This window comes from Protopterus annectens, chromosome 16.part0, assembly GCF_019279795.1.
Source record: "Protopterus annectens isolate FY-2018-M chromosome 16.part0, PAN1.0, whole genome shotgun sequence".
Taxonomy (NCBI): Eukaryota; Metazoa; Chordata; order Ceratodontiformes; family Protopteridae; genus Protopterus; species Protopterus annectens.
Genome location: NC_056750.1, coordinates 359,025,415 through 359,042,594, shown reverse-complemented (window position 1 = coordinate 359,042,594; position 17,180 = coordinate 359,025,415). Strand labels below are relative to the sequence as shown.

General features: G+C 41.0%; 1 protein-coding gene across 1 annotated transcript in view; it reads left to right on the top strand.

Annotated features, from left to right (window-relative positions):
- Positions 1-17,180, top strand: part of SARDH (sarcosine dehydrogenase) — a 2,624,838-nt gene that overhangs the window by 120,600 nt on the left and 2,487,058 nt on the right. The gene's annotated exons all lie outside the window — the stretch shown is intronic.

The window sequence follows — 17,180 nt, the reverse complement described above, 5'->3', positions numbered from 1 at the left end:
ACAATGGGATGCCACAACCCAAAAAGGAGGAGAAGACAGGTCTCAAACTACCAGAAGACAAACACAATGACTTACCCCTCAGACTACCAAGCAAAACCCTCTTGGCAGCTTCCTTGGGGGGAAAACTAACACTTTTACAGACAACTGGCACATCATCACAAAGACAAATGGGTCCTAAATATTGTATCTCAAGGATACAGATTCCACTTTCACACTTTGCCAAGGATAAAAGGAATGCCACACCTGCCACCAAATCAATGGGCAGAGGCTCAAAAGCAAATTTCAGCTCTCATGGACATGAGAGCCATTCAACAGGTTCCTACACAGGAGCAAGGACAAGGATTTTACTCAAGACTCTTTCTAGTTCTCCAAAAGGACAAAGCCTGGAGACCCATTCTGGACCTCTCAATTCTAAACACATACCTGGAAGTACCCAAATTCAAGATGCTAACACTACAGCAACTTCTTCCCATGCTGGGCAAGAAGGCTTGGCTAGTAATGTTGGACCTCAAGGAGGCATACCTGCATGTCCCTATCAGACAGAATTGCAGAAGATACCTCCGATTTATAGCAGGTTCAACCCATTACCAATTCTCTGCACTGCCCTTTGGCTTATCTACTGCACCGAGGGTCTTCACAAAATGCCTGGCACCAGTAATTGCATACTGCAGACAAAGAGGGATTCAAATATATCCATACCTGGATGACTGCCTTATTCAAGCAGAAAGCAAGGACATTCTATTAAAGCATCTGGCGTTTGTCAAAAAACTACTAAGTTGCCTAGGGTACCCAGTAAGCTAAAAGAAGTTGAAACTAGTGCTCTCACAAGACAGAATATTCCTGGGTGCCAGCTTAAATGCAACTGCCCAGATGGCTCATCTCACACCAGACAAGCAAGGACAACTGGCTCAATACTTCAAAATGATGGCAACAAAGACCCAACTCCCTGCAAGAAAAATTCTGCAGGCCTTGGGATTCATGGCATCTTGCATACTTACGAATACCATTTGCAAAACTGCATATGAGGAAATTGCAATGGTATCTGAAAAGTGTATGGACTCAACACAGCCACAGCTTGGAAACAATAATTCCACTCATTCCCTGCCTTCAACAGGAGTTTCTATGGTGGGCTCAGGCATGTCACCTCAACAAGGGTCAGCCTTTTACCTTACCCACAGCCAGACAAACTATTACAACAGATGCATCGGATTATGCCTGGGGAGTGCACATGGCAGGACAGTGTATTCAGGGCAAATGGTCTGCAGACCAAAGGCATCTACATATCAATCAAAAAGAGATGCTCCCTGTACAAAATGCCCTAACAGCTTTCAAGGACCTCCTACATCCAGGACAACTCCTAATAAAGACGGACAACACCACAGTGATATGGTACATAAACAAGCAAGGGGGCACACACTCCTACCCCCTATGCAGACAAGCAATGACATTGTGGAACACAGCACTGACCTACCAAGTTCAACTACAAGCACAATTCCTGCCAGGAAAGAAAAACACATTGGCAGACGATCTAAGCAGAAACATCATAGATCCTCCCGAGTGGAAACTAGATCCACAAGTATTCTCAATGATAACTCAGATATGGGGGAGCCCAGACATAGATCTGTTTGCTTCCCCCCAAAACTACCAACTACGGAAATTCTGCACAAGGACATACCACACACTAGCTTGGAAAGTGGACGCCCTCTCATTCAGTTGGAAAACATTGACAGTGTATGCCTTTCCTCCACTGCCTCTTCTGGCAAAGGTGCTGCTGAAAGCCAGATTAGAGAGGCCACAAATGATGCTCATTGTTCCAGACTGGCCAGACCAACACTGGTATCCAATACTAAGGAACATGGCTCAAGGCCCACCATGGATTTTACCTCCAATTTCTCACCTGCTCACTCAGCAAAACAGTCAGATTCTACACAGCAAGCTCGAGACTTTAAATCTGGCTGCATGGCAAATTGCCTAAACAACCAGTCAACACTTAAAAGCTGTGATGGACGTCATTCTGGAGGCCAGGAGGCCCAGCACCAGGAAAGTCTATTCAGACAAATGGAAAAGATTCTGCGCCTGGAACCAGGCTAAAGGCCAAAATCCCCTTGTCCCAAATATTCGTAAGATTCTTCAATATTTAACTGAGATGTTGCACAAAGGACTTTCCTTCTCATCTATTAAGATCCACGCCTCAGCTATTTCAGCTCAATACAACATGGATCCTCCTATATTTTCACATCCATTACTAAGACCGTTCCTCAGTGTGGCTAAGAACATAAGACCGCCCCGTAGAGCACCAACACCAACTTAGGATCTCAACTTTGTTTTGGAAAAGCTTACACTACCGCCCTTTGAACCAGCTTTCACAGCTGATCTACAGTTCTGATCATGGAAAACTGCCCTGCTGCTAGCAATAACTTCAGCATGAAGAGTCTCAGAGCTACAGGCCCTAATGGCAGTGGAGCCTTTCATCATTTTTCATCAAGACAGAGTCTCTTTACGAACTAACCCTTCCTTTATGCCAAAGGTGGTATCCAGTGTGGCCCTAAACCAAACCATTCATTTGCCCACCTTTTATCCAAACCCCCAGAACAAAGGAGAAAGGCTCCTGCACTCTTTGGACATTCACAGGCAATTATGACTACTTGTATAAAACTAAGGCTTTCAGAAAATCTGACCAGCTCTTTGTATCCTATGCTGCAGGATCACAAGGAAAGGCCATCTCAAAACAGACCATTTCAAAATGGATAGGACATTGTATCCGTTTCTGCTACACACACCATTGGAAACCTGTGCCTGGTAACATCAGGCCCCACCAGGGCTACAGCAACATCAACAGCTTTCCAGAGGGGTACCAACCAAGGATATTTTGGAGGCTGCAACTTGGGAGTTCAGTGCACATCTTCACCAAGCACCATCACTTACCTCTATACTCTAAAACCAGAGCTGGCTTTGCCACTGCAGTTCTGCAGGGCCTACTAGCCTCTCCAAACCCTGTTTAGTTCCACCACCCATCCTTAGCTTTGGGATTCAACCCAAGTGTGATAACTGCAGCAGTGTAACACTATGAACATAGTACAGTTTTATACCTACCATAAATGTAGATGTTCAAGTGTTCACACTGCTGCAGTCCAGGTTACCCTCCCTCCATCCCATCTGACCTAGCTGAACTTTTCTATACCTTTTCTATTCTGTACAACCTTTGTGGTGTATATGCTTGTAACTGAAGGTATTCCTTTTATTCCTTTTACATGTTTCATTAGCAATATGTATTGCCTACCTACTTGGGGGCACCTGACATCTGGGGCAAGAAAAACTGAAGAAAATGGCGTTGGATGCCTCTTGTATACCTCTGGCGCACTGACGTCAGGGAAGAAGCGACTGCAACTGACGCCTGACCAAGACTTTGGAACTCTGGCCGACTGCGGGACCACCTTGACGGCAGGATAACCTAAGTGTGATGACTTCAGCAGTGTGAACACTCTAACATCTACATTTATGGTAGATACAAAACTGTACTTTTTATGCAGCACGAGTTGAGTGCTTTTCAATCTTCCTCTTGGAGGTCAAACCCTATGAAATAGAAGGAAAAATCTGCTGTCAGCATCTGAAACATTTTTGTACCCTATTTTCATGAATTAGTCAACCTGGCACATGAAGTAGATGCTATGCAATCTCAGACATTTTCTCTCCAGAAAAGGACATTCCATTAAAAAGGTACTACACCAAAGAAGTTGGAACAAGTCTTTGTGATAAACTCCAACTCCATTCTACATTAAAGCCAGTGCAAGAACCAATTGATCACATCTCCCCTCAGCTTTCTAATATCCTGGCATAACTTTCAAAATTCTCTGAAAGAATGGATTTGGAGAGATACTATTCTCAAGACTGTGAAGACAATGAACTAAAATAGACCAGATTACCGTTTCCCATGCAGAAGATTTAACTTTGAGGGAAGGTCCTTGACCTTGAGGCCAGAAACCACAGGAATAATATATGATTTTTACCAGAAAATTATGACTATTCTACATTACCTGATACTATTAAACAAGTGGTGTTCTGTAGTTCTATCTCACCTTCATCCTTTACATATGGGATCTGAGCCGATCCTCTGCTCCAACTCTGCCAATTTACAAGCTGGAAGACTTCTGGTTGGCTCGTGGGTAGGTATCCCATGGTGCACCAGTACAATCCCCAGATCTCGTTGGCCATGTCAATGAGTTCAGTTGCGCTTCTCTTTGGCTCTGGCTAAGTGATTGCATATATTTCCACTTTTACTGAAATTTTTTGGCTGTTTAGTTTAAAATAGTTCAATATAGTTCAAACTGTTGCTGCTTATAGTAACCAGTTAGCGTAGTTATTGTAGTTGAGTTGTTAGCTTTTACTTGTGCCATTTGGTGCAATTTTTAGCCTTTGGCCTTTTCTTACTTTTCTGGTATCCCGTGTACTGGTTTTGCTAGATTGGTAGCATAGGTGCCTTTTGTGCACTGCTATTGTGTGTTGAGTTGTTGTTGGTTTCCACTTGTTATTTAGCCTAGTTAATTAGCTGTTAAGATTGTTGGATTGATACTATTGACAGAACTACATTCTGTTTGTGCTTGGCATAAGCCTGAATTTGTGAATTTCCACTCCTTACTGTGTTTTGTTGAGTATGTGATGCTCTCTAACTTTCTCTAACTTTTTGGGTCTGTTTCAGTAATAACCTATCTCTTCCTTGCCCAGGCTAGGCCTGTTTGAATTGGAGGACCTAGTCCTCCTTACCTTTCTCTGTATGCATGTATCCTATACCGCTATTTCTAAAGAGAGTAAGGATCATAAGCTACCCGGCTTTAAGAAATGTATTAAGTGCTCCCAAAACATGTCTGTCTGATGGTCACGGAAACTGTGTTTACTGTTTAGGGGCCATCCATTTACAGGAGACCTGTTTATTTTGTCATGCATCTAGTCCTAGGGTGTTGCAGGAAAGGAAGAAAAAGCTCATCCTAAAAGGTCTTCTTAAACCTCCCTTCACGGAAGCTTTTGTCTAGTTCCTCATCCTATAAATCTACCAAGGGAAAGTCAAAATCTTTGAAGAGGCCCTCCCCAGCACCATCTGGTGTCTCAGAGCCACCTCTTAAAGTTTCAAAAACAGACCAATTCACTGTCTCATCGGCTCCACACACCTTGGTGCCAACTGAGAGCGGTATTGTTATTGCAGAGTTGGTTCCAAGTATTTTGGAGCTGACCGCTGAGATTGAGACGGTTTCTCGGAGCCAGTCATGTACCCTCTACTGGCCGCCTTGTTATTGAAGTCTCCTATACCTCAGAGATCATCCAGGTCTTCCAGGAGTTTATTGGAAGAAGATGTGGAGAGGGTAGTGCTGAGACTTTTGAAGTAGTCTGCTTTGCCTAAATTGTTGGCACCGACCCAGTCATTGACTCCGGAGCCACTCGAGCCCATTCAACCCTCTGATCATTCCTCTTCTGAGCCATGCTGGTCTTTTGGAACCGGAGTGTTTGGTACCACTGGTGGAACCTTCGGCTCCAGCTCCTGTTGTGGCTGTTTTGGAGCAGAGTTCTGCTCCAACATTTTCAGTGCCGTCTGTAGTGTCCAGGGGCCCGAAGCTCTCTGGTCAGCCCCAACAGGGATGCTTGGAACTGAACAACTTCAGTTCTGAGTCTTCATCTCAGCACGTCAGCTAGGGTAAATTCAGACCCTGCATCTATCTTTGAGCCATTGGCTGTGGCACTGATGGCTTCCTGTGTCTCCTCGGAGCCGGGGAAGTCGGTATTCGAGATGAGTGTGCTGTCCTGATTGTCAGCTCCTACCAGAGGTACTGGCACTCTTCCCACTAACACCTACTTTTGTCTCAGCTCCTACTCTCTCCAGCAGCAGCAGAGACCCTCAGCCTCAGGAGCCACTGGCTGGTGGCCCCCACTCTTCTGAGACCTCCCCGGAATGTCCTCCTGAGGAGCCCCCATGGAAAAGGACTTTTAAGAGGAAGCATGTCAACTCCCAGAATGAGTCTTTGACATCTGACACTGACCTCAGAGTCTGAAGGGTCCCCAAAGTCATCCTCTGATGTCTCCTTCGTAGACATTCTGGAGATCTTTAAACAGAGGTGTGGCTGGCCCACTGTCACCCCTTCTGATGAGTCTGTGTACCTGGAGGCTTTCGGGTCTCAAACCTCTTCTGCCTCTTGTCTCCACCCTTCGATGAACTGATGGATTTAGTCGAAAGGTGTGGGATACTCCTGATGCCATGGAGTCAGTCCCCAGGAGACCGAACAAGTTCCTTTCTCCCCCTCCAGGAAGACTTTTTATCTAAAGGTGTGCCTGTAGATGCCATGGTGGTGGCGAACACTAAGGAGCTAGCTGAGATGACTTCTGTTCATCCACCGAATGAGTCTCGAACAATGGACAGATATGGGAGGCATATATTTTCTTCAGTGGCATTTACCCTTAAATCGCTGAATTACCTTGCTCACTTTACAAGGCTTCAAACAGATCTCCTTTAAGAGTTAGGAGACTCTTTACAAGTTACATGTACTGAGGGAGTCACTGACAAGGTTTCTGCCCAGTTGTCCACCTGAACTCTATCGTTAACTCTTCCATGTGGCTTATTTCGTATGCGGCCCTGAGTCGTCATTACTAGATGTGTTTGTGTAAATGTGTGGAACAGTTTGTCTACTTTTACCAATGCTCCCTTCGGTTCCTCATTGTTTGGATCCAAGGTAAAGGACACTCACTCAGTGCGAGCAAGAAGGAAAGACGCTCTCTGCCATGTGCGTAAATTTTTTACTGTTCCCTCTAGACCATACCCTAAGGGTCATTGGGGCGATAAGATGTGGTTCAAGAAGTCCCAGAGGTTTTTCCAGGAGGCACAGGGTGACTCCTCCTTCAGAGGCAGAGGAGGAGGAAATGGTAGACGTCAGCCTAGAGGCAGGGGCAGTATGCAAAAAAAGGGAGGTCGCAATTCTTTTCGGGGCCAGCCTTACCAGCGTTCCTGATGTGGGGCTCGACTGTGCTCTTCTGGGGCTGGTTGGGGGTCGCATTTCTTTGTATTCAGAAGCCTGGCTAAGTGTCACTCAAGACAAGTGGGTACAAATAATTATTACCAGAGGTTATGTCGTACCCTTTTCTCTTCCACATTTTGTTCCCAAGAAGATCCCAGACGTTCCACCCAGTCACAGGGATCAGACAACTGTGGAGGTCAACAAGATGCTGTCAAAAAAGTCATCCAAACTGTCCCAGCAGACCAAATAGGATCCGGAACTTACTCAAGATTCTTTTTTAGTGCCAAAACATACAGGGGACTGGAGGCCCATTCTGGACCTCAGCCGATTGAACGAATCGGTAAAGAAGGACAAGTTCCAGATGGTAACACTGCAGTCTACTCCCGTTGTTAGGGAAAGACAATTGGATGTGCTCAATAGAAATCCACGATGCCTACTACCACATAAAAATGGACAGGGCGTCAAGGATTCCTCTATGCTTCCAGCTTGGAGCCAGTCACTGTCAGTTCAGTGCTCTGCCCTTTGGTCTCACCACAGCCCCCAGGGTGTTCGCCAAATGTATGGCAGTAGTGACAGCTCACCTGAGACGTCAAGGATTCCATGTGTTTCTGTATTTGAACGACTGGTTCCTGACTGCCTCCACCAAGCATCTACTCCTTCTTCAGAGCAGGGACACTATTATTCAGCTTTGTGCCCAGCTGGGAATCTCTATAAATTGGGAAAAATCTGCCTTCTTGCCCTCTCAAACTGTGATTTTTATAGGCACAGAGATAGACACAGTAAACATACACAGTAAACATGGTGGCTCGTCTTCCTGCCGAAAGGGCACCGAACCTGGTTCTTCACATTCAGCATCTTCTCCCCTTATGAAGGGTCAAAGTCAAGATTATTCTGCAGCTCTTTGGGACCATGGCTTCCACCATACTATTAGTGCCACTAACCAGGTTACACATGAGAATTCTTCAGTGGCTTCTGTCATAACAATGGTCCTTTCAGCACCTTCCATTATACCATCACATTTTGCTGACAGAATCTTGCAAAAAGGACCTCCTTTGGTGGACATTGGTCAACTGACCACGGGCGCTTAATTTGTTCCTCGCCAACCAGTTGCCACTGTGACCACGGATGGCTCACAGGATTGGGAGGGCATTATCTAGGCAGGACTGTCCAAGGCACATGCAAGATCATGAGGCTCATCTGCATATCAACATTCTAGAGATGAGGGCGGTGCTCTTGACGTTGCAAGCACTTCACGACCACCTTCCTCTGGGGACTATTGTAATACAGTCAGACAACATGTTGGTAGTATGGTACAGCAACAAACCGGGCGGAACCAGATCTTACCCACTCTGTTGAGAGGCCATGCGAGTTTGGAAATGGGCGATATCTTCCCAGCATTTTCTGATGGCAATGCACATTCCAGGGACGACCAACATGATGGCCAACAAGCTCAGCCGGGCAATCCTGATGCCTCACGAGTGGTCTCTGAAACCGGAAACAGTGGAACAGATTTTCTGCAGGTGGGGACAGCCTTGCTGTGATCTTTGCCAGCCCAATCCATGCCAAATGCATAAGCTACTTTTCCCTCATCCCCCCTCTGGGGGAGTTGCCCAGAGACGCACTTGTTCACGATTGGTCCCTGGGTCTCCTGTATGCTTTTCCTCCCTTTCCTCTTATTTCCAAAGTTATTCTGAAAGTGAAATGGCTGTGAAGCAAACTGATCCACATTGCTCCTTATTGGCCTCATCTGGTTTAGTTCCCCTTCCTCAGGCCTCTTCTCCTGGACGATTCTTGGATTCTGGATCCAGTTCCAGACCTGTTGACTTGCATGTCAGGTTCACTTCACCCCACCCACCTTACACATCCTCAGTTTGACAGCATGGCTGCTCCAGTTCTATCCCTAGTCAGGCTTCATGACTTCTTGCCTTCCATGACTCATATCCTTGCGTCTTCTCATAAACCTTCCACTAGGAGACTATATATTCCAGTAAATGGAAAAGATTCTCTTTGGGTGGAGAAAATAGATGTTGACCCCCTACACTGCCTCCATTCCAGTGGTTTTGGAATTTCTTTCTCAGCTTTTTCACCAAGGATCTGCGGCTGCCACTATCAGAGTTCAATTGGCAGCGATTTCAAATTTTCATCTAGGTTTCCCAGATTCTAACCTGATTCTCATAAGCTGTGCAAAACCTTCCTTAAAGGTGCCACTTTAAGACCACCTGTTCAAGAATCTGTGGCCTCATGGGATTTAAATGTTATCTAAATTAACATCTCCACCCTTTGAGCCTTCTCATTCATCCTCTTTGAAATTTTTGTCTTGGAAGACGTTGGTTTTGGTTGCTAACACGTCTGCCAGACAGGTGTCAGAATAGCAAGCATTGTCTGTGAAACTGCCTTATCTGATTTTTCACAAAAGACAGGGTGTCCCTTCATACTAATCCCTCCTTTGTCCCCAAGGTCTGCTCCCATGCCACTTGGAATCAGTCCATAGAACTTCGGTTTTCTTTCCAAATCACTCCAACGCAGCTGAGTATAGGTTTCACAAGCTGGATGTCCATAGACAATTATGTTTTTGTTTGCACTAGACTAAAGATGTCAGAAAATCAGATCAATTATTAATTTCCATTTCTGAATCCAGGTTGGGCTTACCAGTTTTCAAAGTGACTCTCTCCAACTGGATTTCTAGCTGTATAGCTTGTTTACAATTCTGAGGGTAAACCTTTACCCTTTAAAATCGAGGCTCATTCTACCAGATCTCAGTCTACCTCTGCAGCCTTTCAAGCCAAGGTCCCATTTATTAATATTTGTGCAGCAGCTACATGGGCTACCCCTCGCACTTTTTTTTATTACTCATTACAAACTAGATTTAACCTCCAGGGGTAGAGCATCTTTTGGTTCCACGGTACTCGGGAGTATTTTTCCTTGAGTCACCCAAGAATAAGGCGCTAGGGACGCTGTCCTATATTTAAAGAATGAAGGTGAGATTAAGACTGCAGAACATAAAGAAGTTATGTACTCGCCATAACGTTCCATTTTTGTAGTCCATCTCAGCCTTCATTCTTATGATCACACCCTCCTGTCCCCATCCTGGAAGTACCTGGAGACAGAAAAATATAATTTCATTATTTATGGAGACCTTTTAGTATTGGCTTTTTTCTGTATGTTGTTTCTTCTAGTCGGCAGCAAACAAGATCTGGGGATTGTACTGGTGCACTATGGGATACATACCTAGCCACGAGCCAACCAGAAGTCTTCCAACTTGTAAATAGGCAGAGTCCGAGCCGAGGATCGGCTTCAATCCCATATGTAAAGAATCAAGGGGGAGCTGGACTACAAACATGGAATGTTATGGTGAGTACATAACTTCTTTTCTTTTTTACACTACTTGAATATGTTACCTTAGCAAGAATATTGTGATAGAATAGGCATACAGAGGCCTCAAGTACCAAAGTTTTGCTCAAGTATTCCCTTCTCTGATTAAATCACGCAAAAGCTTAAGCCATATTGTTCTAAATTAAGAACATAAATAAAAGTTCAAATGTCTTGCTCCTGTTTTTCATGTACAGGAGCCACATAATCCTTGACTCGAAGGTAAACCCTTGTTCCTCTAATTATAAGAAATCATTACTTAACACCTACTTAGATTCAGTGGTTTTGTCTTGTTGAGACTAACCACATCAGTTGGAATACTTTGGATGTTTGTCCTGGGGGCTGTTCCTTAGTGGTGGTGTTATGAAAGACAGCATTGACATTTGGACTTTTTCTGGTTCTTCAATGAAACTTTGCCTACCAAGCAACACTCAATTTACTATCAAACGCTAATAGTGACCTACTCTTTTCAATTTTCAAGTTTTTTTTCCCAGATAATCTTAAAGTTGCAGTAGAAATTATGTAAACTCGTATAAAGGTATGTTTAAATTGTGTGTTTTGTGTTTTATAACTTCAGTGTTTGTCCTGCATACTGATCTAGTACCAGCTTGGTTATAGATCGTTGCACATTGTTTAACTAGCTGTTGGTCATGAGGCAAGTATATTTTGAATTATTAGTTTTCATATCAAATTATTAGTTCTTGACACAAATTCTCCTGTAGGAGCTTTACTGTTTTGGTGTTTAATGTGAGAGATAAGAGCTAGTCTCTCTAAATCGAGAGAGTTGTCGACAGTTAACACGATACCCCGACCCCCATGTAGAAAAAAAAAAAATGGGAAAATGGGGGGGGGGGGGGTGGGTGAACGAGAATTGGTCTGTAGCCATCATGCTCCAGAAACTGCTTACTTAGTGTACATTTGCTAGTAGGCTGAGACACTGTACATTCTATTTTTTGTAATGTTACATCCTTGCTCATGTTAGGAAGGGATGGGGAAATTAGTCTTGTACCATATTAAATGTACTCTAGCTCTTTGTTTTACTATGTTACATTTTAAGTCTTAATGTCAGCTTAAATGTACAAATATTCTATTACAATAGAACAGTATTTTTGTTTGCTTTCATTAATTTTCCTTATACTGATTCATTTCTACCTACAAATAACTAAGGAACTGTATTTTACCTTATGCTTTGACAGTGTGAGAATTGAGAGCTGGTCTGTAGCAGTCATGAATATCGGTAACATAAAATCTTCAAAGAAAGAGTTTTTCTTGCATTTGTGTTGAAAAATAATGTGCCTTTACGTTACAAGACAACTAATTTGTATGACAAGCAGCAGCATGATAACAAAAATGGATTGTAAATAAAATTGCAGCAGGTGTTAGTAGCCAGAAAGTGGAATTTGTAATTCTAATAAATCTTCAATGAAGTAATTGCCACCGACATAGATGCTAATGTACACTGATGTTATGTTATTTGTAAAAGTAACATGGTAGACAATTGGCATTTTATATATAGATCTATACCTATATCAGTGTGTGTATACATGTATATTCTGTGTGTGTGTGTGTGTGTGTGTGTGTGTGTGTGTGTGTGTGTGTGTATGTATGTGTGTGTGTATGTATATATATATATATATATATATATATATATATATATATATATATATATATATATATATATATATACATGTGTGTGTGTATGTATGTATATATATATATATATATATATATATATATATATATATATATATATATATATATACACACACATACACGAAAATGACTTTGTAAATATCAAAAAGTAAAGGCAGCAAACACTGAGGCAAAACTGTTGAGTGCTTTCATTCTGTAAAGTTGTCAGAATTTCATTAGAGTAATACAGTATTAGTTCTGATTAAGTTCTGACAACATTACAGAATGAAAGCACTTAAGTTTCACCTCAGTTTCATTTCTTTTTATTTTTTGATATTTACAAAGTTATTTTCACATTAGGTCTTCTCTTTGTAATCTGGCTGTTAAACATACAGACATATAATGTATGTGTGTGTCATACCTCTCAACCTGGAAACATCAAAAATCTTGACAAACCCCATTTGCATACATAATTATGTAACCACACCCACTCCAATGGGATTGTGGGATATCAACTTTCAAACGCAAACTGAAGAACAGACTACCAAAATATGTGCCCAGATTCCACCGCAGCCATTCCAATGTCCCATTACTTGGCTATTTCGCCCCATTTACCATAAACACCGTTAATGTGCATACTGCTTTACTTCTACAATGATTTTGATTTCATTTAAAACTTTTATTTTACATTTTATAGCACAAACACTAATAGACATCTGCTAAACAAAGCAATACAGTATCACAATGAACATAGACTTATCTGCCCTTGAAACTCACATTCATTGAAACATCATTGAAACCCACATTAAAAAAAATGCATCTGGCCAGTGGTGGATAATACCTTTGGGCTGTTTTCAAATTCTTGGCCCTTTGCACATGAAAAATACATGTGTTCTTTGATATGCTTTCTAAGAACCCTTTTCAGATGTGACTATATTCTACGTTGCTGGCTGCAATTACCATCTTAAATCACCAGTGCAGTAAACTATAATATTTTGAGCCCTGTTACTAAAACCTGTCCCAATTTTTATTAAAGTAGCATAGTTTATACACACACACATGTTCTTTACAGCATATATTGTGAAGTAATTATATAATTGCTTTTATGCCAGCATTTTTACTACATCCTCATTGTTATGCCCAAAGCCACTGTATAGTCATTTGTACCAAAAATCACTTTGACTTTGTTCCCTATGCCACAGTTACTACAGAATACAGGCATTTTCTTGCAAAATAAATAAGTTATTGTGCATGTGCACATTAGCTGGTGATTTTTATTTTCCATTATATTATGTTAGCTTTAATTAAAAGTAACTGTATACTACACCTAAATTACAATAATTAACTTTTTCTGTTATGAAAAAATGCTTTTATTCAGGTATTCTGGTTTGCCTAACAACTCAGGCCCTTACCCAGTCATTAAATGTTTAATAAATAATCATTAAATATACTGATGTCCTGGTCTGATAATTTGGTAAGTCTTAGTTGACTTTTATTGCTACCTTAGAATTTTCAACCAACTTTTCTTATGCTTGCCCTTAGTATTAGTCAAATTAAACCCAACCCTTTGAAAATAAGTTTGAACAGACCACAAAATGCCCATTAATATTTCCAATCATAAATTTTGGAATTAAGAGTGTAGAGAAAAACGCCAGTCCACAAGCTTATACTCTACTATACTATTATAAAAAACATGTAGCTGTAAGACAGTGTGTCGACCAACCTTTGGACTGGGATTCACCACCACAAAGCTCCGAGTCCATTAGAGTTGTCTTTTTCTGCTGTTCTGTCTGTTGCCAGTGGTCACGAGTCTGTCCTGATTCCTGCTGCTGACTCTTCTAAACTAAACTTTTATGCAGGAAGAAGTGCATGCACTGCAGTAGTGCACCAAGTATGCAACGAGTCACAACTCAACCACGAACGAAAACAGTAACACAGTCTCTGTGACTCTGTCTGATGTAATTGCACTCGGCTGCTTGCTAAGCTCAAATGCTCACTCAGACTTCTTCTAAGTAACTTAAGTTCTTCTAACTAACTCTCTCTGACTCATGGTCTCATCTGGTCTGTAATCCAAAGAAAGCCATGCACGGACGGCAAGTGCAAAGGCCAAAATAATCCAAAATAGAAACAGAGCGGTAAGCACAAAAGGAGGAATCCAACTTCTATTAAAACAAAAGGCAGACTGGTTTCGGCCCAAATACCTTTATCAATGCAAAAAACAAATTCATATAATGGAACACCCCTTAAATATATAATCCTCAGTTGTTCCCCCAATGAGAATGCAGAAACAATTAGGTGATTCCAGTACAAAGAACATACCTACACCAAAGTAAAACACATAACCAAATAAACATATACATATTTAGAAAATATAAAATGCTAACCTCAAAATGAGTGAAAAAAGGAGACAAACATTGTTCAAAAGTCAAGCCCTTCAAAGTATAAAAAGCCTTGCAAAGACCTGAATTGGAACTTAAGTTAAATGTTGCTATTAATTCTAGAGATGTTCATTTTAATCCTGAAGGGAACAAGCCCCCCAAATGAATAATCCATGACCTTTCCTTTTTAACAGTTCATGCCATTTATTTTTAGAGAACTTTAATCCCACAACCTTGTCAATGATGGTAAAATGAAAATTTGCCGTTTTATGAACCAGGGTATGTTTATATAAGGCATTGGTAATAACCTTGTTTCTAATGTTGCTCAAATGTTCTAAAAAACATAATTTAAAAGACCTAGACGTTTGTCCAATATAAAATGCAGAGCAGTGGCACTCAGTCAAATAAATCTCTCAACTGCTACTACAATTCATAAGAGTTCGGATTTCAAAAACACATGTATTTTTAGTAGAAAACTCTCTGGTCTTAAGAACATATCTACAAAAGGCACAATGTTCACAAGGAAAACAACCAAACCACTTTGGTACCATCTAGAGTACATTGAATTTTGACTTGGGAAGATTCATGTCTTTTATAAAACCTTAGATGTCCCCCCAAAGGTTACCCCTCTTTGATAGGGAAAGGCACATCTGTTATCCAATATTTTGGCAAAAAAAGAAGTAGCAACACCAAAGGCAGAGCACATCAAAAATATAAAACTCCTAAAACAAATGGTTCTGCCACCAGTTCCACTTAAAAACACTTGAAGCTTGAAAACTTAAAAAAATATACGATAAGATAAACACACTGGCTCATAAACCGGATAAGCGCTTTCGGTACAATACCTTTTTCAAATCCTAAATGTTTGCCAGTTAAACTTCCTCTTAAATACCTTCATTTCCTAGTGTTCACTCACTTAGATGCATTTTAGTAACCATAACAGCATACACACCCTTTTAATTATGTCATTTTGAGTGCTGAAGAGCTTTCCCTTTTAGTGCAGGTTTAAAAGGAACAAATGCATTCAGACATGGTGACTGATCTTATTGCAAATTCATTATCCACTTCATCTCTTCAATTTCTGTTCGGTTTACTAAATCCCCACCTCTTGGCGTTTCATGAAGCCTAGTTAGTGCCATGAGCTTGAAAGAATGACTGTCATTTATACTAATATGCATATAAAGTGCATTGCTGTTAACTTTTTTCTTATGTCAGATAAGTGCTTTAGGATACGTTCCTTGAGCATTTGATTAGTTTTTCCTATGTAGTATGCCTTGCAATGACTGCAGGTTGCCACATAGATAATCCTACTCCAACAGTTTGCAAATCCTTCAAACTTATAGTTCCATTTAGTCAGGGAATGTGTAAAAGTATTGGGAGATGTTTGTGAGGGCATGCCTTGCAACTTCCTTATGCTGCAACAGGTGCAGTGTTTGTGCAAATATTGTGACTACATTTAGTAGCATGAATGGGGTTAAGTTTGAACCTAGAGGAACCTATTCATGTAGAAGCAAAGGGGTGATATATGCACTAAGATGTCCATGTTCACTATGCTATATAGGGGAGACAAAATGGGAGTTTCGCATCAGATTTATGGAACATATGAGGGATATTACAAATATGAGGGAAGACAAAATAATTGCTTCACATTTTAAAATGTTACATGATAGTGACATCACTTTATTACAAGGTACAATTTTAGAAACTGTGGAAAGTTTATGCAATGATGAAAATGTATTGAAACACAAGTTGTTATATAAATAAAGTATTTACATTTTAAAATATAGAACTTTGATGCCTAATGGTTTAAATAATGAATTAAATTGGAAGCCTTTACTTTAAGGGATGGTCCATTATATAATTAGTGGGCGTTTGTAATTGTGTGTACTATATAAATGTGTTTTTTTTTATTGTTTAATATTCCTTGAAGGTGGAAACACCGAAGTGCTAGAATAAAGAATACAACTTGCTTTGCTGTTGGTCTCTTGTAAGCTACAGTCGGTGGTTCCATTGGGTCAGAGTTTTTATAATTTTTCTAATTTTGTTGTCAGATGTTGGCACTGGCCAAAATGTTTCTGATGGTATTACAAATAGCAAAATTGTCAGTACTATATGTCAACTGGCATCTCAGATTGGACTTTACCTCCTTTTGCTTGATCTTAACTGTTTCACCTTGGTCCAAAAAATAGGGTCTTCCCCTCTGAGAGCGTAGTTCCAAGGTAGTTGCTTCATTGGTTTGTGTCTCTTTGACTTTGTATCCTCTCTTATTAAAGTCATTGATAAGTTTAATTTGCTCCTCCTTATAATCCTCATCCCTAGTGCAGAGCTAGGAGACACTGGTTAGTTGGTTAGTCACTATGTTGTCAAGAACATGCCTGGGATGCATGCTAGTAACGTGTAATAAATGATTGCGCCATACAGGTTTCATATACATTCTAATATTGATGCTTCCTGTGTCATCCAACATTAACTTGACATCCAAGAATTTTATCTCCGTACTAGATGTCACTTCAGACTTCAAAAATGAAGTTGTGTTGGTCAAAAATTGTACAAAATGTTCCAAGGAGGTTAAATCACCATCCCATAAGAGAAAGACATCATCCACAAATCGATTTATAGAAAACTATGTTTCTGTTCCATTTGTTGTTGATATCCACTTTCCATAGCTCTTCCAATCTTGCCAGGACCAGATTGGCATAACTATTTGTGCATGGAGTTCCCATCGCTACCCCCGACTTCTGCCAGTAGTAAGTACTACCATACAGAAACACATTGTTATACAAGACCAGTTCCAAGAGACTACATA